Source organism: Dermacentor variabilis, chromosome 2 (assembly GCF_050947875.1).
Source record: "Dermacentor variabilis isolate Ectoservices chromosome 2, ASM5094787v1, whole genome shotgun sequence".
NCBI classification, from domain to species: Eukaryota; Metazoa; Arthropoda; class Arachnida; order Ixodida; family Ixodidae; genus Dermacentor; species Dermacentor variabilis.
The window spans coordinates 251,957,382-251,976,889 of NC_134569.1; the positions used below are offsets into that span (position 1 = coordinate 251,957,382).

The 19,508-nt window shown below is 46.3% G+C and overlaps 1 protein-coding gene across 1 annotated transcript in view; it reads right to left on the minus strand.

Moving 5' to 3' along the window:
- The window catches only part of LOC142573233 (uncharacterized), a 189,028-nt gene that overhangs the window by 84,260 nt on the left and 85,260 nt on the right, over positions 1-19,508 (minus strand). The window lies entirely within an intron of this gene.

Genomic DNA, 19,508 nt, shown 5'->3' on the forward strand with positions numbered 1-19,508 from the left:
CTTAACGCTAACTCATTGATCGGCTTCTTATGTACCAGTTTCTTCCGTTCCCTCCTCAGGTCTAGGCTAATTCGAGTTCTTACCATCCTGTGGTCACTGCAGCGCAGCTTGCCGAGCACGTCCACATCTTGTATGATGCCAGGGTTAGCGCAGAGTATGAAGTCTATTTCATTTCTAGTCTCGCCGTTCGGGCTCCTCCACGTCCACTTTCGGCTGTCCCGCTTGCGGAAGAAGGTATTCATTATCCGCATATTGTTCTGTTCCGCAAACTCTACTAATAACTCTCCCCTGCTATTCCTAGTGCCTATGCCATATTCCCCCACTGCCTTGTCTCCAGCCTGCTTCTTGCCTACCTTGGCATTGAAGTCGCCCATTAGTATGGTGTATTTAGTTTTCACTCTACCTATTGACGATTGCACGTCTTCATAGAAGCTTTCGACTTCCTGGTCATCATGACTGGATGTAGGGGCGTAGACCTGTACAACCTTCATTTTGTATCTCTTATTAAGTTTCACAACAAGACCTGCCACCCTCTCGTTAATGCTATAGAATTCCTGTACGTTACCAGCTATATTCTTATTAATCAGGAATCCGAGCTATGTTTTAAAAGCAATCAATGCCACAGCGACTTAACGTATTACACGTTTCCACGCGTGTTCAACCACGCGGCCACGCTGTCTTTCCTACCAAAGATACACAGTAAACCCACTAATAGCTATTAGTCTTGCCACTTCCAAGATACTATTTAAAGGTTATAAAGACTTAACATCCCACCCAGTTGCACGTGTTGAAGCACGTGGCACGAATGGACGCTCTGATTATCCTGCAAAACCAAATGTACACAAAACACGCCCGCGCACACGAAAAAAGAGAGGCAGAAAAAAGAAAACTACCCAATTACCCTTTAAAGGTTAAACAAAATCAGCAAATAAGAAAGCAAGCACAAGAACTTATGATTTCGTCGCCGGCATGGAGTCTTGAAAAGCACGTCCATTCGCCCCGAAATCTGCAGCGCGCTACGGTTGCGTGCCAACTACCGCCCCTTAGCCGTGGCGCTACCAGTGCAAGGTCATCTGCATTGGTCACTGTTAACCGTGCAGTTTTCGTTTTATTCAATCATGTATCTGATCACGCGGTTGAAAAAAAGGAGAAATAGTGTTTGCTTGTCGGTGGCGGGGCCACGGGTCCCTTGCTTGCCATACAGGAGCGAAGGTCTGTGGGAGGACCTTACAGAACAAGGGTGAATGACTGAGACGATGCTGTCGAGCAGGATGTTTTGTCTTGCCGAGCCTAAGAAGACGGTTGGTGTTTGCTGCGAGTCGACAAATTACGCCTAATATTTCGAATATCGCCCAGTAGTCTGCAGCCCCTCAGTACTACGTGCCTCATTGCACGTGCGTCGGCTTTAGGCGTTAAGTATAGTCAACGAATTGGCTATACAGAAATAGCTTGAGCTGGCAGCCTGGATTAATGATGACAAAAGCTGAATTAATGTTTATGGGAAAGCTGCCTGATGGCAAATTATTAAACCAGTTAAAGCAGCTGGCGCTTCCCTCTGGTGCTAACAACTGCATTTTGGATGAGCTATGAACCGGCAACACTTTCTTCAAAATCAGAATTATTCCTCCGATGCGGTTCATGTTCAGCCTTTAATTTCCCAAGGCAGTGTCATAAGGCTTCGTTATTTTCGATTTATACATATAATCTCGTTGATGCAGCACAACATATTTTAGCCACACTTAGTAGGGACGACTGAACCGGAAAGAAGAGAACTTAAACAATTCGTCCGAACTAAGGAAGAAAAATTACTAGATAAATCCCAGCGCAAGGATATTAGAGCTGCAGATCCACCTAAAGAAACTAATGTAACTCCTGCAGCACATAGCTCCACCGGCAGTCCTACAGGCGAGCATCCAGAGCACTGCAGCAATGTAGTAGACATATCCCAGAGCATAAGCCCCGAAGAAGTTGATCTCCTGAAACATGGTCTAACGCTTTGTTTGACGAACAACGCAGTAAATGAATACGAACTCCAGAAAGATTTAACAGAGTTTTCTCGACGCATGCACATCAAGGAGTTCTTTTTCAATAGACCAGATGTAGGAAAAGAAGATAGAGACTTTCTTAGACCACCTAGCACGTGGACACCGGAAAACGAACAGTGCCCATACCTCGATTTATACTTAAAACTGATATCAAAGGAAATTCTAGAGTCAACGCGGCATTGCCGGAAACGCAAAAATTTGACCCCCGCTCAACACCAAATCCTTAAAGAACTTGCGAAAAGGAATGATATTGTAATAAAACCAGCAGACAAAGGTGGCAGTATCGTAATCTGGCCTATAGAAAAGTACAAGAAAGAGACCTCTAAACAACTGAACAACCACACCCATTACAGAAAGCTTGACTCTAACCCAACCTCAGATTACAGCAATATTGTGTTAAGCACAATAGCGGAGCTCCGGTCCAGGCAACTAATCACGCAATCTGAATATCTCTTCATGATGCCCAAAAACAATACAGCAGGCCGCTTTTATCTTCTTCCTAAAGTACATAAAGTTCCGGTCGAAGAAATATTTACAGCAGAAATCCCAGGTCGGCCTATTGTGTCTAATAACAACACTCCTACTGAGTCACTATCTAAATTCTTAAATCACACCTGTCAAACATACCCACCACCCTCCCATATTTCGTTCAAGACACGCCGCACTTCCTTCGAATTATCGACGGCATCAACGCCAACCAAGTCCTTTCCGACCGCGCTATTCTAGTCACTTTGGATGTTTCTGCCCTTTACACCAACATTCCCATGAGTGAAGGAATTGAAGCCGTTTCTAGATCCCTCGCAATCAATCCCCAAGCGCACGCTCCTGAAGTTTACTTATCGCTCCTTAGATTAGCTCTCACGCTCAACTATTTCGAATTCGATTCTATACACTACCTGCAAATTTTCGGCACTAGCATGGGTACGCCATTCGCTCCCACGTATGCGAACATTTTCATGGGACAGCTTGAAGCAGACCTGCTGAAATCCTACCCTTTAAAACCCCACACCTATCTTCGTTACATTGACGACATATTTATAATATGGGAACACGGCACAAGCGCCTTAACCAACTTAATTAGCCATTTCAATCGCTTTCCCCCGAGTATTAAATTTACTGCTTACCCTCTCCTAGTCAGATCAACTTCCTGGACACGACGGTCTACATAGAAAACGGAAAACTGAGAACGACACTTTACCGGAAGCCTACAGATAGCCAGCAATATTCAGACTACAACAGTCATCACCCGCGACATTGCAAGCAAGGAATTTTTGTCGGGCAAGCGAAACGTATAAGAAGAATCTGCAGCGAAGACCATGATTATATCGACCACCTAAATGACCTTAGATCAACGCTAGCAGAAAGGAACTATCCCCAAGCTGCTCTCGATAAAGCTTATGATACCGCGGCAAGATTGGAGAGACAGTCGGAATTGGCGAAGAGACAGCCCACATTAGAATCTGACAGACCGCCGGCCTTTATAACAAAATATTCTAATGCACTCCCAAACATAAACAACATCCTAAGAAAATACCACCCAATATTATCAAGTAACGAGCGTCTGCGAAAAGCGTTCCCGGATGTACCCAGGGTTACCTATCGCCGAAACAAGAACTTTAAAGACATGTTAGTGCACGCAAAAGTCAGCCAGCAGCATTCCCCCGTAATAAAAGCATGTTGTCGCCCTAGGTGCAAAACCTGCCGGCACCTTCAAAGTGACATTAAAATTAAAAGCACCGCAAATAATTATACACATGAAGTCAAATCTAGCTTCACTTGCACAAGTTCGGATGTGATTTATATGCTTGAATGTTCCTTCTGTAAGAAACAATATATCGGTGAAACAGGACAATTAATCAACGTCAGATTAAACGGACATCGCGCGGACACAGCTAAAAAGCTTCCCAAGGCCGTCGCCGAGCATTTCAACCAACCAGGTCATAACTTCGATGAACTTAAACTCTACATCTTACAGTCAAATTTCCGTTCTGAACGAGAAAGAAAATACAGAGAATCATACCTTATCCATAAGTTCAAGACATTGCAACCAATAGGCATAAACGTTTCAAAGGGAGCTTTAGAATCTATTCGCTATGCTAAACCTCAAGCTATAGGCAATAACACTTAGTTTGATTTCTTGGCGTATCCCCCCCCTTTCCTTTGTCTTCCCTTCTTTTTCTTCTTTTTTTTTTGTCAGCTGGCATGTCAGACGCCCTTGACACGCCGGCTGACGCGCGTGGGTTGACAGACTGGGGTGAGGGCAGGGGGGGGTCCTGGCTTTGACCTTGTACACAGCATTCCTTTACTAATTCGACACGCTGACACACTTCCCCTCGTTTCCACGCGCTCCCGCCTCACACCCCCTCCCCTTTAGAAGAACCCCACCTATATATACTGTGGCGAGGAAAGCACATGTCGCCTTGAAGAAGACAAGTCCACTTGTCGAAACGTTGGCTCCTGCATTCACCTTCTTCACGTTTTGCTCATCGTCTTGAATTGCCATCTCCCGCATTCCCCGTCTTTTCTCTTAAATCTAGGCATGTAACTCCTGCTAAGGCCAGGGGCTTGCCGGCACTATGCCTAAGTAGAGATTAAAAATAACAAGGCTATTTTTGCGATTTGTCCTTTTACATATGAAGGCACTGCGTATTGGTCAGTTCGCTTCCGCAGACTAGCAAATGCTTTTGCTGTAATAGTATTAACATTAAGCGACTTATTTACTGCGCTTAAATATCCTGCAATTCAATTGTTTGAATGTATAGTTTTCTACTTATTTTTCATGGCTTCTATATGCGACTTTGTACTCTCGCGTTCTTTTTCTTTGTAGAACTCCTCGGAAACTTGTGTCCCACGTCATGTATAAGCCTGAAAAGTGCTACATTATTTATAAATAAGTAAATAAAACCATAAATGATAGTGAAGTTCATGTTTTCCCACTATTCAGAGCAGAGGCATTAAACATACACTTTGGTTCTATCGCTCCAATTGTCACCAAAGGAAGTAGGCATCGATAAAGAATTAGGAAAATAATTATCCTCAAGGTATCGGACCAAATAGTTGACAAAAAGGAATTAACGTTGAGTGTTTGACAAAAACTCGCTTGGTAGGGATTAACCATAGCCAAAAGGAAAAAAAAGAGGACGCCGATCACAAATAAATAAAAAGGCGTTTCGGCTCCCATGCGGGAGACTTGTTCACAGTGAAATGAAAGACTATCGAGGCATGATTCCCCGGCTCCCCGTACGGAATCAGAATCGCCTGGGCAATTCAGTTGGTAGCGATGACCCAATGAGTCTACGGCACGTGAATAATGCAGTACCATTAGAAGCACTTATTCTAAGACAGCCCCCCAATCGGTACCACTGTTTTTTTCCCAAAAAGTTCACTACAAGTAAGTACTGGAAGCATTATTGGATTACATGAGTATTGCGGCTAGCCTGAGATCCATGAGTCGACGTGGAAATAATTTTTTACAGACACATAGCATAGGCCGCACACAAAGTTTCCAAAAGTACTGCGCATCTCGGGCGTAATAACGTGAAGCCATTTCAAACTTATCTATTTCGAGTCTGCAATCAGCCCTCCGTGAATGGTCAAACAATTTTTTGGACCACATCCATTACCTCTGTGACGCGGCGTCACAAAAACTGCAGCAGCTCCCATGTGATATGGTGTATACGCACTTTCTAGGCGTGATTCGCCCGCACAAAAGAAAACGAATTATTTCTCATTTGACGCCTTTTTGCCATTAGCCCTCTGCTATTTGTCAAAAGGTGCCGGGCTGCACCCATCCCAGCTGTCTGTCACACGACGTCACCAAAACCGCAAAAAGTCACCGCGTCAAAGTGACGTGTATGCATAAGGATGCCTTAATATGCCGAACAAAACAGATTTTTTTTTTCTGAATGGGGGAAGACGGTACCGTCCCGAAAGGAATATAACATTGCACTGGCTACATGCACCTGCCGGAAAGCATAGGTTTATTTGCGTATGATAAAACTTGCTGTGTGGTAGTATAACGTTATCGACCGTTTTCGGCACGTTTGCGACCTCGCTCTGCCAACTCTTTGCTGAGGTTCCGTTTTAGCGGATTTTTAACCTTACGTTGCGCACCGCCGCGATTTTAAACCAGCCAACGCAAACTAAGAAACGGAAAGCGGACCAATCGCAGACGCCAGCACCACTTTCATCCGATCATCTATTTTGAGTGCGCTGGTTCGGCCCCACCAAAACCCTCTCCACTTGAGCATGCTCCTCGCCTCGTCTCAGCCAATTCGATAAGGAAATCTGCTCCATGAAGGCTATGTTATTCGTTTTCAAACCTTACGAAAATGACCTCCTATAGGCGAGGAAAGCGTCTGAATGGGCTGTTTACACAACGCTCTGATTCACCACCTGATGTTTGCGCCGATAGTTACGTAAATGTGACGCCAGGACATTGGCGGGAAAATACGTTGGAATAATTTTACGTTATAGGGCCCATACAACACTTTCTGACAGGCTGCGACGGACAGCTCTAACTGCATCGGCTGATCAATATGCCAAGACGTCGTATTCAAAAATAAGATGTGAAGCTTGTATGACGCTGAATTTTTTGTTTTAGATCTGAAGAACTGTAGATGCACTTAGCGAAAATCATTTCGTACTTTTCAGTCGCACGCCTTCTTGACCACCGGCCGTCGATGGCGCTGTGGCAGTTTTGAAGCCTCAGCATTTCTCTGTCACAAAAGCTACACATTTTTTCGCCTGTAGAGGTAATATAGAACATTCAGTAACATTTGGTGATGGAAACGTCGGGTAATATGTTGCAGGCCATAAGAAGTAAATTTATAAAAGAACAAAATACGGTTGGAGTTCATACGAACGGCACTACTCAATTATGACGGGCAGCTTACCATTTTCCAAGTAAAAAAAAGCTGCAATTAATGCGTTGTGCTGGTACTAACATATAATGCGGAAACTTCCCGGTTAACAAAGAAGTTTCAGATGAGGCTAAGGACCACGCAACGAGCGACGAAACGAGAACTGTTGCGTCTTAAGTTAAGAAATAGGAAGACAGCAGTGCGAATCAGTGAGCAAGCGGGGGTAGCCGATGTTCTAGTTGCATATTAGACGAAGAGAGAAATATATATTCTATTGGCATGAAAGACAGAGGTCATCATGAGGTAGGGAGCCCTAGTCTGCTACTTTGCACTAGAGAACAGGGAAGGGGGGTGGAAGTACTCGGATGGATGATGATGAAAAGTCGTGAGTGCTTATGGACATGAGACGGTGCCCTACTAGAGAAGCTCGTCTAGTTTCGTGTCATGCAAAAACTTCAACAGTTCTTGAGCTGTCCACATTGAAGTTGCAGGGCGTGGCCATGGGCCGAGAATAGCTTCCTCCAACAGTTACTGACGGCCAACGGTCTCTAAGAAATTATTCACCATCGTTCGCTCCAACATATATGCTGGACAATCACATAATACGTGTTCCAACGCTTCAAGTGTCCGACAGTGTTCTAAATCAGGGTTGTTCGACTGACCGATGGGCTTATCGGCCGGGAAAAGCGACGCTAGCCGAATCTTGCGCAGCGATGACGAGTTGCTCCGTGTAAGCTTTGAGGATAAACAATTTACCGTCCGGGTCGCTCATATGTAGGTGTCTGTGAACACTGGCAGCACGGCCTCTGCATGTCTTTGTAAGATTCTGCGTGAGTACCACGATCATTGAGTTGGTGTCAGGTGTCGAGTAGGAAATCCGCACTTCAACAGAGGAAGAGAATGCCGACCTTCACCACACTGTAAGCGAGTTCGTTGCCAATCACACCACAATGACCACACACCCATTGAAAAGTGATAAAATGGCCACTTCTCTGGGCACTGTGATCAACTTCGGCGATTTCCAACACGAGCAGATAGTATGGTCCTTTCTTTAAAAAGCACTTTAGCGCCAGCAAAGCTGATTTGGCACCGCACAAACCGTCTATTTATAAAATGTCTGATTTCTCATAAGACGGACAGCCTGCCATATCGCCGCCAGTTGCGCTGCCGTAGATGTCCACAAGCCCGGCCATTCCGGACGTCGTCTTTAGTTCGCAGCTTTTACACCCCGTGCCGTGTGGACATTGAACATTCAAAATTCGCGTGATGACACATGCAGTTTACCGGAAGATAACAGAATGCACCTAAAAATAAAAACAGGACCGCGCTATCACCTCTCATCGCCGAGCGCAGATCGGCAATGGCTGATCTCATAAACGCTGTGCGTTATACGAGCGGCCGGCTGGTGGACTTTGTTGCAATTGATAGGTGTGTAGCTGCTTCGTCCTGCTTCGAGAAAGCGGGCGTAGTATCTCGAAAAAGTGCACCCTGCAGCACACCGCTTATCTTCCAACTCGTCGAACTTTTTTGTCCTATCGGATTCTCGTGCGGCTTCATCGGTGTCTTATATAAGCAACAAGCCCTTTTGCTGGGCCGAATTCACGAAGGATTTCTTTCATAAAAGCTCCTTCCCATTGGCCAGCCGCCTTTGCTAATATGCCCTGCATCCATCCAGATTACCTGAAATTTTATCCTACAAATAATTTATCGGAAGAAGGTTTTTTGAATCCGGGTCCTGAAGAGCCCGCTTTATGAGAACAATGCAAGCTTGCTAAGTGGCAGTGATGGGCGCCTGTTTCAGTATATGCAGACGCAGGATACACATCCTTTATATAGTCCATAACAACGGTTGGCCTCAGCTCACAAATTCATTTGCGCATTTGCTTGCAGGTGCCTAGTCTCATTAGGTTCACTGCCACAGACACCAGTGTGTGTGTTTTTTTTTGCTGTTATTTTTTTCGCAAGGGCCTTGTACAAGCCGAGTAACTTTCCCGAAGGCTTGCTAAGCGACGGGAATAAATGCACAAAATTATGACTGGCCAACGTGCAAACATCTATTTTACTGAAGGGCTTCTAGCAAGGCGTATCAGAATGATGGTGTGTTGTTTTCCATAAGGCCATAGTTTCCAAACCGGCTATTTCGTTCGTTTTTTCTAAAGACAAACTGCAGCCGCGTGTATCTTTACGTTGTAATGAACGTTGAGAAATCTAAGAACACAATTATTCCGTACCCTCGACTACCGTATCCTCCATTGTCCCCATTTCAGATTAGTGTTGTTCAAATCAGTCAACAAAAAATACCCACATTTTCCGCCGCGCAACATAAGTAAACAATTGTTTCTCGTGGTGTCTGTTTTTTATCCGTCTCACAGCCTGGGAAATCTGCAGCATGACTAGGTATTTAATGCGGGTGTGGCTAATCTCACTTTTCACGAAGCACCGGGTATGAAATCTTCAACCAGCTTGAATATAAATTTTTCGAGTTTTCATTGCTTTTTTTTCAATAAAGTGTACAATTATCGGAAGAAAAACGGCACGCCGAGCGTAATGGTGCTGTCTAAATATTCTCAAACGTTTCTGAGTCCGCACGAAAGCCTTGTTCATGCAAATTGTATTCTGATGATTTAGTATACATTTCGAAATCAAGAGTATGATGAAAAATCGTCTCGTAAGGAAATAACACCGATAACAGGAGGAAAAAGAGAACGCCAGGTAAAATGGTGTTGCCTAATCATCATCATAAGCAGCCTATATTATATCCACTGCAGGACGACGACCTCTCCCTGCGATCTCCAATTACCCATGTCCTGCGCCAACCTATTCCAACAAGCGCCCGCAAATGCTGTTGTCTAAAATTTATTAAACGTTGCGTCTTCCACACGAAAGCCTTGTTGATGCAGATTGTATTCTGATTATTTAATATACACTTCGAAATCAAGATTTTGACGAAATCTTGTCTCGTCGGGAAATAACGCATAACAGGAGGAAAAAAAGAGAACGCCTGTCAAATTTGTTTGTCTAGAAATTCAGAAACCTTGCGGCTTCACACGTAAGCCATGCAGCTTGTAGTCAAATGATTAAGCATACATATTAAAATCAAGAATTTGATCAAATCTAATCTTGTTGAGAAATACCGAATAACAGGAGGAAAAACAAAGCGTTGGATAGAATGTGATTGTCTAAAAATTTTTAGACGTTTCGGATTCCACACAAGCCTTGTTCATGCAGTTGTGTTTTAATGCTTTATTATTCATTTTGATATCAAGAGTTTGGCGAAATTTCCTCTTGGCGTTAAATAATGGATAACAGGCTGAAATACAGAAGGCTCGCCAAGAAGGATTGGTCTAAAACTTTTAAACGTTTCGCCTTCCACAGGAAAGCCTTGTTGATGCAGCTAGCAGACGGCGGCCGCCTGGTTAGCTTAGGTGGTGGAGCGGCTGCCCCGGAAAGATGGTGGTCCCGGGTTCTGGTCTCGGACCAGGACAAATTTTTCAACTGCAAGGCTTTTCTTTCGAGGAACCCATATGGGTTTCCTTTGTAGCAATTGCTATGAACGGGTGGGTGTCCGATTTTCTCTTTATTAATTACTTGTCTCCACCTTGCGGGTTTCGACAAAACTATTACGTCAATGCATGCTATACGTATTCTTGAATACTAGGCGGGGTCGGTTATTCACGTATTTTTCCGTTATCTATTAATGGCAAACATTTCAGCTGCACAATCTCATGCATATGCCTGTCAGACTTTTTGTTCAAAGTGTTTAAAGAGTATGAAGGACGCTTAACAATTTTTATCCTCAAAGTTGTGCGTTGTGGTTACCCATAGCAGAGTCCTTCCATGTTTTTTCTGGTCACGAAACTGCCGCCTCAGTTTCATATAGCGCCAGCGCCCGCCGCTAGAGGCGCAACCGTGCATGAGAGGGCATGCGAACGCCGCTACCGCTGTGGTTGTGTGTGGGGCAGCCTCGGTATTCTAGCTTTCTCAACTTCCTCAACGATCGCTTTAGTTTCACGCAACTATTTTTAACATTGAATATAATTAAATTACTGCCTGAGCGTGTCTTCTGCGATGATATGAGCGCACGGGACGAAAAAAAAAGCCGCTCATAACATGGAGCTTGCGGCGGTCTCAGACCAAAAAGAAGAAAGATCTGGAATTTTAAGAGCCAGAACCGCGATACGATTATGAGGCACGCCGTAGTGAGGGACTCAGGATTAGTTTTGACCACCTGGGATCCTTTAAAATGCACCTAAATTTAAATAAACGGGTGTTTTGCATTTCGCCCCCGTCGAAGTGCGTCCGCTGTACACGGCCGGGCGGTCCCGGTCCGGATTTCTTCGTCATCGCCGTTCGCCTCAACGCTTCGGTGGGCTCCGCTTTTTAATATTTGCCTTAGATTAAACACCGCGCATTCGCAACAAAACGCCAGTGGTCCCACTTATCACCAGAGGAGTAAGCGCCAATTCTCCGTTGCGCATAGCGCCAGATTGCTCGCCGAGCACAGCTGTTCAGTTTCTGTTAAACTGTGGCATAGAAGGACTCTGTGGGCAGTATCTTATAACGAGATCAAAATAATAATAATATTTGGGGTTTTACGTGCCAAAACCACTTTCTGATTATGAGGCACGCCGTAGTGGAGGACTCCGGAAATTTTGACCACCTGGGGTTCTTTAACGTGCACCTAAATCTAAGCACACGGGTGTTTTCGCATTTCGCCCCCATCGAAATGCGGCCGCCGCGGCCGGGATTCGATCCCGCGACCTCGTGCTCAGCAGCCCAACACCATAGCCACTGAGCAACCACGGCGGGTAACGAGATCAAAAGAATGAAATTGCTATTGCAAAGGGCTGCTACCGTAGAATACTTAATGACAAAGAAAAGGGAACTGAGCTGCTCCATGCGCTTAAGATTTCTTGCAAAGCGATGTCATTTCTGAATAAGATTTAGGTAGCATTAATGCAAGACGAACTTCGCTACTAAATGTCTTCCTAGACAATCACATGTAAGAAGACAGGACAGACAGACAGACCTGTCCTGTCTTCTTACATGTGATTGTCTAGAAAGCGCAACCAATGTTTCCTATTACAATGAACCAACTTGCCCAACAACGCATCCTGCTAAATGCCTTCGGTGCGGCTTTTAACAAAGGATTAAGGCGAACCTGAAGTGTTAGGACCTGCACAGTTGAAACTAGCTGTAATTAGGCAATTGCCTTAGCAAGCAGTCGTTTAGAAGCGTCAGTAAGCCCAGCACTTCACTGCTCGTGGTTTCGACGCAGAAACGACGAGACTAGGTATTTTGGTTCTTAATTCGCAACTATTTACAATATGTTAACATGTTGCAATCACCGGTCCTGATATTCTTATCATGGTCGAAAAATGAAAAAAAACTTGATAATTCGATTAAGAAAATAAATAAAACGTGTTGGTGCAAAAACAAAATACAAGCACGATCATTTATTTATCATGTAACATAAGCGGAGCGAAATACAGATAGCACGGAGGCGTCCGGTCACAAATGGTCCATCATTCACAATGCAAGAAGTTTGTTAAAAGCATGATACTGATATAATACGCATAAAGAAATAAGATCAAACGTGAGAGGTATGCATTGGGAGGCAGGAAACAAACACCAGCAAACGAATGGCAATAAGTACAGAATGCATAGTCGATTGTTTCTATAAACAAGAAAGTGTAAAGCATAAGCATTTCATAACACACGGCTAAAGAACTCTCAAACGAACACAAGTAGCCACATCACAAATACAGCAATTTTTTTTAAATGGCTTGTTAGAGATACCACCTTTCTACTTCTTCAGCTGTTACTTAAACATGCAGACAAAACTTGCTCAGCAAATCACAATACAAATGTAGCTAACAGTGTGCTAATAACCTTCTTACTCATAGCAGCTTATAGACTTAAAAGTACGTGCAATTGAAGAATTGTAGCCCATCATTAGCCAAGACTAAAGGGCAATGGAAAATAAAACAATGCATATTATTCTGTTTTAACACTTGCATTTAAAGGAATTCTAATGCTATACCTTTCATAGATGGTCGGGGTAAGGGCGCTATTGCTGTGAACTACTCTATCCTGGTATAACACAAATTGAGGTAGCAACAAAGCATAAAGCAAATGTGTTCAGCGTCGGCTTCTCACGCTCCAGGGACACGTCGTCGCCGTTGATGTTGAAATTGTACGCAGTGACGATGTCCGAGGCGTCAAAGTGTTTCGCGCACACACGTGTATACTTCGATTCGAAATTAAAACCGCCACTTTCCTGCCGCGGTATGGCCCGCTTCCATTTCTCGCGCTGCTCCTTGTTATTAGGTAAACAGAACAACGACACCTTTTCGGTCGTGCCCTTGTAGCCGGAACGGCACCCAGGCACGCAACACGTGTTCGGCATCGTTGTCCCACCCCACCACTTCAACCAAACAGCCGAACACTCGAAAAATAGCACAGCACATGCACAGAACGTACCCGAAAAGTCAGCTCGCCTCGCACTGCGCACGCATTTCGGTACGCGAACGATGCCCTCTGTGGCACAGTGGCGCCGCGTCGCGGCACCTTTGGGCAGCATATGAACCTCTCCCATAGCGTGACGGCGGAGTTTCGTGACCAGAAAAACATGGAAGGACTCTGCCCATAGTGATAGATGCCTAGCGCTGGGTGCCCCGTTTTTCGACTTGAGTGCGTGCGCAGCGCCGCGCTAGAGTACGCGAGGAGACGCGGCCCTGTCGCTCGCTAAGCTCGAAACCGAGATGGTCTGGACTCGTGCGCGATACGAGGTCACCACAACCTTCAGTGATGCTTCGGCCACGCGCTCCGCTGTTCGCGTTGCATAGGACGCCGGTGGAACGCATACACGCTTTAAGCTAAGTGCAGCCTTGATCAGTGTTCCATTTCAGCGGTGGCCGCAGATGAACCACGAATACAGTCACTGCCGCCACGGAACTAGCACTCTTTATTCAGAGGCATGTATATATACAGGTGACAACACTGGCGCCACTGGCGGCGTGTATGGGCGAACAGAAACTGAGATACTGCATATTCCCCTCCTGAAAAGAACAAGGTAACTAATAATTAATAGATTAGTATTGTTATACATATATACAGTATTTGCAATTAAATACAAATATCTTCAACCATACATGTGATGTGCTCATCACTAATAATAATGCATGGCCTAGGACAAGCAACGCCAAAAAGACAAAGCAAAAAAACAACAAATTGCTCGCAGAGACACAGCCATCTGCACATAGTTCGTGCAGCACTCAAGGTCAGACACTGCACCCGTCTGCACCTAGCAAACAAGCGACATGTGGTCCCGGTATCGATCTGGAGGCATTCTGTTCCTCGGTGGTTGGACCCGACGTCGAAGCACACGGTCATCCGACTCAGCTGACGTTGGAGCTCGTAGCGCGGACATAGCTGGTGAGGCTTCGGGTCGAGCTGTTGAGGCCTAATTGTTGGATTGCTGAGATGCAGACGACGGAGTCACGGGTTCGGAAACGGCATTATGCTGCAGATTCCATGTGGCTGAAGCTACAGGTACCCTGGATAGCTTCGACGCGTTCCAGGCTCGTCCATCATCAAGCCGAAACGTTGATGGATCTTGTTGACGGATTACCTTTCTCGGGTGGCTAAACACGAGGTCTCCCTTAACCGATATACCAGGCTTTTTTTTAATTCTAACGTAATCACCAACAGACACTTGTCTTCTTCGTGGCCCTGCGATGGTCTGTGTACTCTTTGCTGTAGTCTTGCTTGCTCTTAACTCGTTGGCGCAGACGATGAAGTTCGGAAACAGGATCGCTGAAGAAAGCTGGTGACGGGTGACCCACAACGTCAAGGCGTGTTCTCGGTCACCTTCCGTGACGGTGCAACTCCCGTAGTGGTACAACTCCCGTAGTGGCATGTGCCGTGCAGTGATATATGCCCAAATACTCGGTTACCGCTTGGCGAAGCGGACGCTGTTCCAGCATAGCGACCTGCACAAAATTCTTGAAGACCCGGTTAAACCGCTCGACAAGTCCGTTCGCTTGGCGGTAGTAAACGGAAGAGTGCACAAGGCGGATGGCGCGATCTTTGAGGAAGTCAATGAACTCCCTAGATGAGAACTGGGGCCCGTTGTCTCAGACCAACACGTCCGGATAGCCTTCACGGACGAACACGTGAAGCAAAATGTTTATGACGGTGCGGGAGGATACTTCACCACAGAATTGAACATCTGGTCATTTGGAAAAATAGTCGATGAATCTAATGGGGTATCTGCAGTCATGTGGGGCTCTCTCTATAGGGCCGACGATGTCAACAGCTAGCTTCTGCCATGGACGCTCTGGCAGGGGTTCTGGCTGCAAGGGGGTAGCAGCAGTCTTGGTACTTTTGTCAGCCATCTGACATATGCTGCAGTTCTGGATGGAAAGTTCCACTTGCCTGTCCATGCCTGGCCACCAGTACCGTTCTCCTAGGCGAGATTTTGTTCGAACTATACCAGGGTGAGCTTCATGGGCAGCAGCGATTACCTGCGGTGTGAGAGACACGGGAACGACGATTCGTTCGCCGCGCAGGAGCAGGTTATCAACGACGGACAATTCTTCACGTACCAAGAAGAAAGGCTGAAGTTCGCCTGAGAGCGTCTTATGTGCAGGCCAAGATGTGGCGACATAGATCTTGACTTGTTCTAACATGCAGTCATCACGAAGGGCCTGTTAAAACTGCTCTTTAGTGAGGCACGGTAACTCAACCAAGGGCACAACTTCATCAAATGAGACATTTTCCTGCGGAGACGGAACTGGAAGGCGGGAAAGGGCATCCGCCACTTGGTTTTGAGACCCCTTCCGATACTCTACTGTATAACTGTAGCGAAGCAGCCGTTCGGACCAGCGTGCAATGCGAAGGGGGCGGCGCCCAGTGTCTTGAGAAGCGAGACCAAAGCTTGGTGGTCCGTGTGCAACGTGAAATGCCGTCCGTCCACACAAGTACGTATGCCAATCCTCACAGGCCCAAACACACGCCAGCGCTTCACGCTCTCCAACTCCGTATTTCTTCTCTGCAGGTGAAAGTGTGCGTGAAGCAAAGGCAACAGTTCACAGCACGTGGCCATCAACCTGCTGGAGAACAGTACCCAGAAGCGATGTACCTTGCGAGACAACGTGGAACAGAATGAACGCCTCGCGTTCCTTCTATGCGACTTTCGAAAGAAAGCATCCTCGCACTGGAATAGGCTTTTTTGAATAATCTAACAGTTGCACACGGAGCGCGGACAGCAGCAGCTGTTCGGCAAAATGTTTATCAAGAAGATCCCCCGCTAGAATGGAGACAGAAGATCCCAAGTCGACAAGGAATGTTAAAGTCGCGTGACCAACTGCTACCTCAACTAGAATTCCGGCGTGGCCCGATACGGTCACACATCGAATGCTCACAGCTTCATTGTGCGTTTCAGTGTCGGGAAAAGGTTTCATTGTCGGGCAATGTCTGTTCGCTAAGCTCACGAACCACAACGGCCCGTCGCTTCTTGTTGCATATCGCGCTGAAGTGACCAATGAGACCACAATGATAGCAACGTTGACCTTGGGCTGGGCAGCGGGGTGATGCGACAAGTTGCTGGCGCGAACCACAAGGATAGCAGTGAGAGGATGAGTTGTATGGGCGCAGATACGAGGCAGGTTGGCGGCTGTCGTGCTGCAGGCTCGCCTCGGTACGAGGTTCACGCTGGGGCGCGTCGTTACGCGGAAGGTGGCGCGTTCCAATGCTTCTATGGTAGTATAGCGCCAAGCGAGAGTGCCCTGATATGCACTGCACATCGCCGGGAGCAAATTCTCGAATGTCCTCATTGGCCTGTTCGACTTGTGAAGCTAATGCCACTACTCGGGGGAACGAGAAGGTCGAGCCCTCAAGAAGAAGGCGTTCGCGTAGGTGCTGGCACGCGACCCTTTCCACGAACTGATCACGAAGCGAGTCTTCCAGAGACATATAAGAACGTGCTACCGCGAGAGCACGTAGTGCAGCAACATACTCATGTACAGATTCCCCCGGTTGTTGCATAAGACGGACAAACCGGTGCCTTTCCGCGATGACATTACTTGTTCTTGTGAAATGTTGATTTAGGGTTTCGATAGCTTCGGCATAAACGGAAGGCTCAGCGGCGTCCCCGCTATCCTTACTACGTTTACCGCCGGCAGCTGACTCACCGCTCTGGGCGGCATCCGACGTAAGCAATAGGCTGGAGAAGACATGTTGACCCTCAACGCCGACGCTGTGTATCAGCAGGGCCTTGCGACGTTCGGGCTTGAAGTCGGATGCTCCTGATGCCAGCAGGAAGTTCTCGAGCATCCGGTACCATTGCGGCCAGGGAACAGGAGGGCGGCCCAGTACAGGCAAGAATGGGGGCGGCGGAGCGAGCCCGATACAGCTCATGGCGTAAACGTAGTAAAGTTGCAGGTGTGGTTACGCACCTTGAAAAGATCCCATCTTCGTCGCGATTGTTGTATTTCGGCGGTAGCCGCAGATGAATCGCGAATACAGTCACGGCCGCAACAGAACGAGCTCTCCTTATTCAGAGGCATGTATATATACAGGTGACAACACTGGCGCCACTGGCGGCGTGTGAGGGCCAACAGAAACTGAGATACTACAATCAGCTTTAAACTGATGACGTTGGCTACTTGAAACTTATGTTGAATTCCAATGATAGATCCAGATCAAGTTTTTCTGCTCTTAGGGAGCAATCTTATTCCAATGACAGAATGAGGGCGTGAGTCTTGTGTTGCAATTGGAGATTGGGACCAGAAACCGTTTCCGTATCGCTCTGCAGAGCAAAAATATTTGCTCCGCGGAAATCAGCAGATTTGACAGGAAGTCCGCGTGACGTGCTTCCTTCACCCGCCTTCGCTTCCTGTCACGGTCGCCTGTTTGCGCTCGCGGGCAGGTATGGATGACATAGAAAACAGGGACGCTACGTCGCACCGTGCGTTTTGGTTCCTGCTGCTGGATAGTGACAGTTCAGACTAAGGCACTATAAGTTCCCAAGTCCAGTGACGATTCTTCCACCACGGAAGAAAAGCAAATGCACGGAATTCCGGGATGATCAATATGATTGTGGTGATGGCGATGAGGCCTACGCGACCCACTTCTAGTCTAGCGCCCTCTCGCTTGATTTCCCTGTACTAAGTGCTCCCGTGCAAACGTACGCATTCCATTCGCAGATTTGACGAGAGCGATCACAGTCGGAACGACGCGCTCCGTTCATGATCCGGCCGAGCGCTAGCGATCTGCCATTGGAATTCAACAATAATGGAGGCACTCGTCCAGCAGTGCGCGTGTTCAATGGCCGGCTCGCATGAAGTTTTCCATATTGCCGTAAAGGCAAGGCCGAGAGCCGCGGTACGACCTAGAGTTGTCACCCAATGCACGTGGCCAGGTTGTTTGAACAAATACAACATAATAAAAAAATTTAATAGGACATTTATATTAACATTTAGACGTACCAATATGTGAGGCCTGCAGAAAGTAGAAATTGGTGCACTAGAACACTGTGCAGAGGTTTAAATGAGCACTAAACTGGGATACAAAATAAGCTGAGACAAATAAAGCTATGTTATTTCGTTAAAGAGTTGTGAATTATTTGTTCATGCGTTTCACGGGCACCACTTTCACGTGCTATAAAACTTCAGCTATGGCTCACCGCAAGAAGCGCCTGCATGAATTAGAACTTTCTCCAATGTTATCGTTGATTCTTTCTGTTCTCTATGTTCGTCAAACCGATGTATTGAGATTGTATGCGCGACATGAATTGTCTAGCACTTTGTGAATGTACGCGGGCACCAGCCATTATGCTGATGTTGGAACCTTCGACGAGTCATGTATAAAAGCCGACACACTTGACCTGCAGATCCAATTTTCAACGATCGCGAACTGTGCTCGACGCTATTATCATTCATTAAGTGTCACTTGCTTTTCTGGGCCCAAGTTCACCCAATGAAGAATTAGTTTCGTGATTTACGCTTTTGCTACCCTGTTTCGCACCGTTACAACAACGTGACAGTATTTTAGCTTTTGTGGTTCAGTAAAGGTGCTTGAAACTATGAATTCAATGTTTTGCTACTCAAGAGAACAACTGTAGGCAGTTTTTACAGATGCAACGATAAAGTATGGTGGAACACGCTCCCTCGAGATTTGTGGCCTCCTGGCAAGCTGGCAGGAACAACTGCTTGGTGGCGTTTTTGGCTTTCTTAGCAAGCCTATTGTCAAGGTAAGTGTATTTTATGATGTTACAGAAAAAGTTAAACGCAAATGAAGCCTAAGCTATTTTCAAGACAAGGTGTGCTTTGGCGAATTTACAAACAGTTGCATGTGAAGTCCATCTGCTTCGTTAATTTCCTATGTCAGTACAGTACAGTAAACAAAACGAAGTGATGCTGTAGTTCACATGCGTATGCGCGAAATTTTCGGCATACAGTTACCCCAAACGACATGCTCAAGCCTTCAGTGCCACCCCCTTCCCCCCCTTCCCCTCTTCCCCAACTTCCTCGAGGAGAGTTAATACCCAAACTTCGACTCAATTGACCTTGGTAGAACGAATAGTAATCGGTGAAGC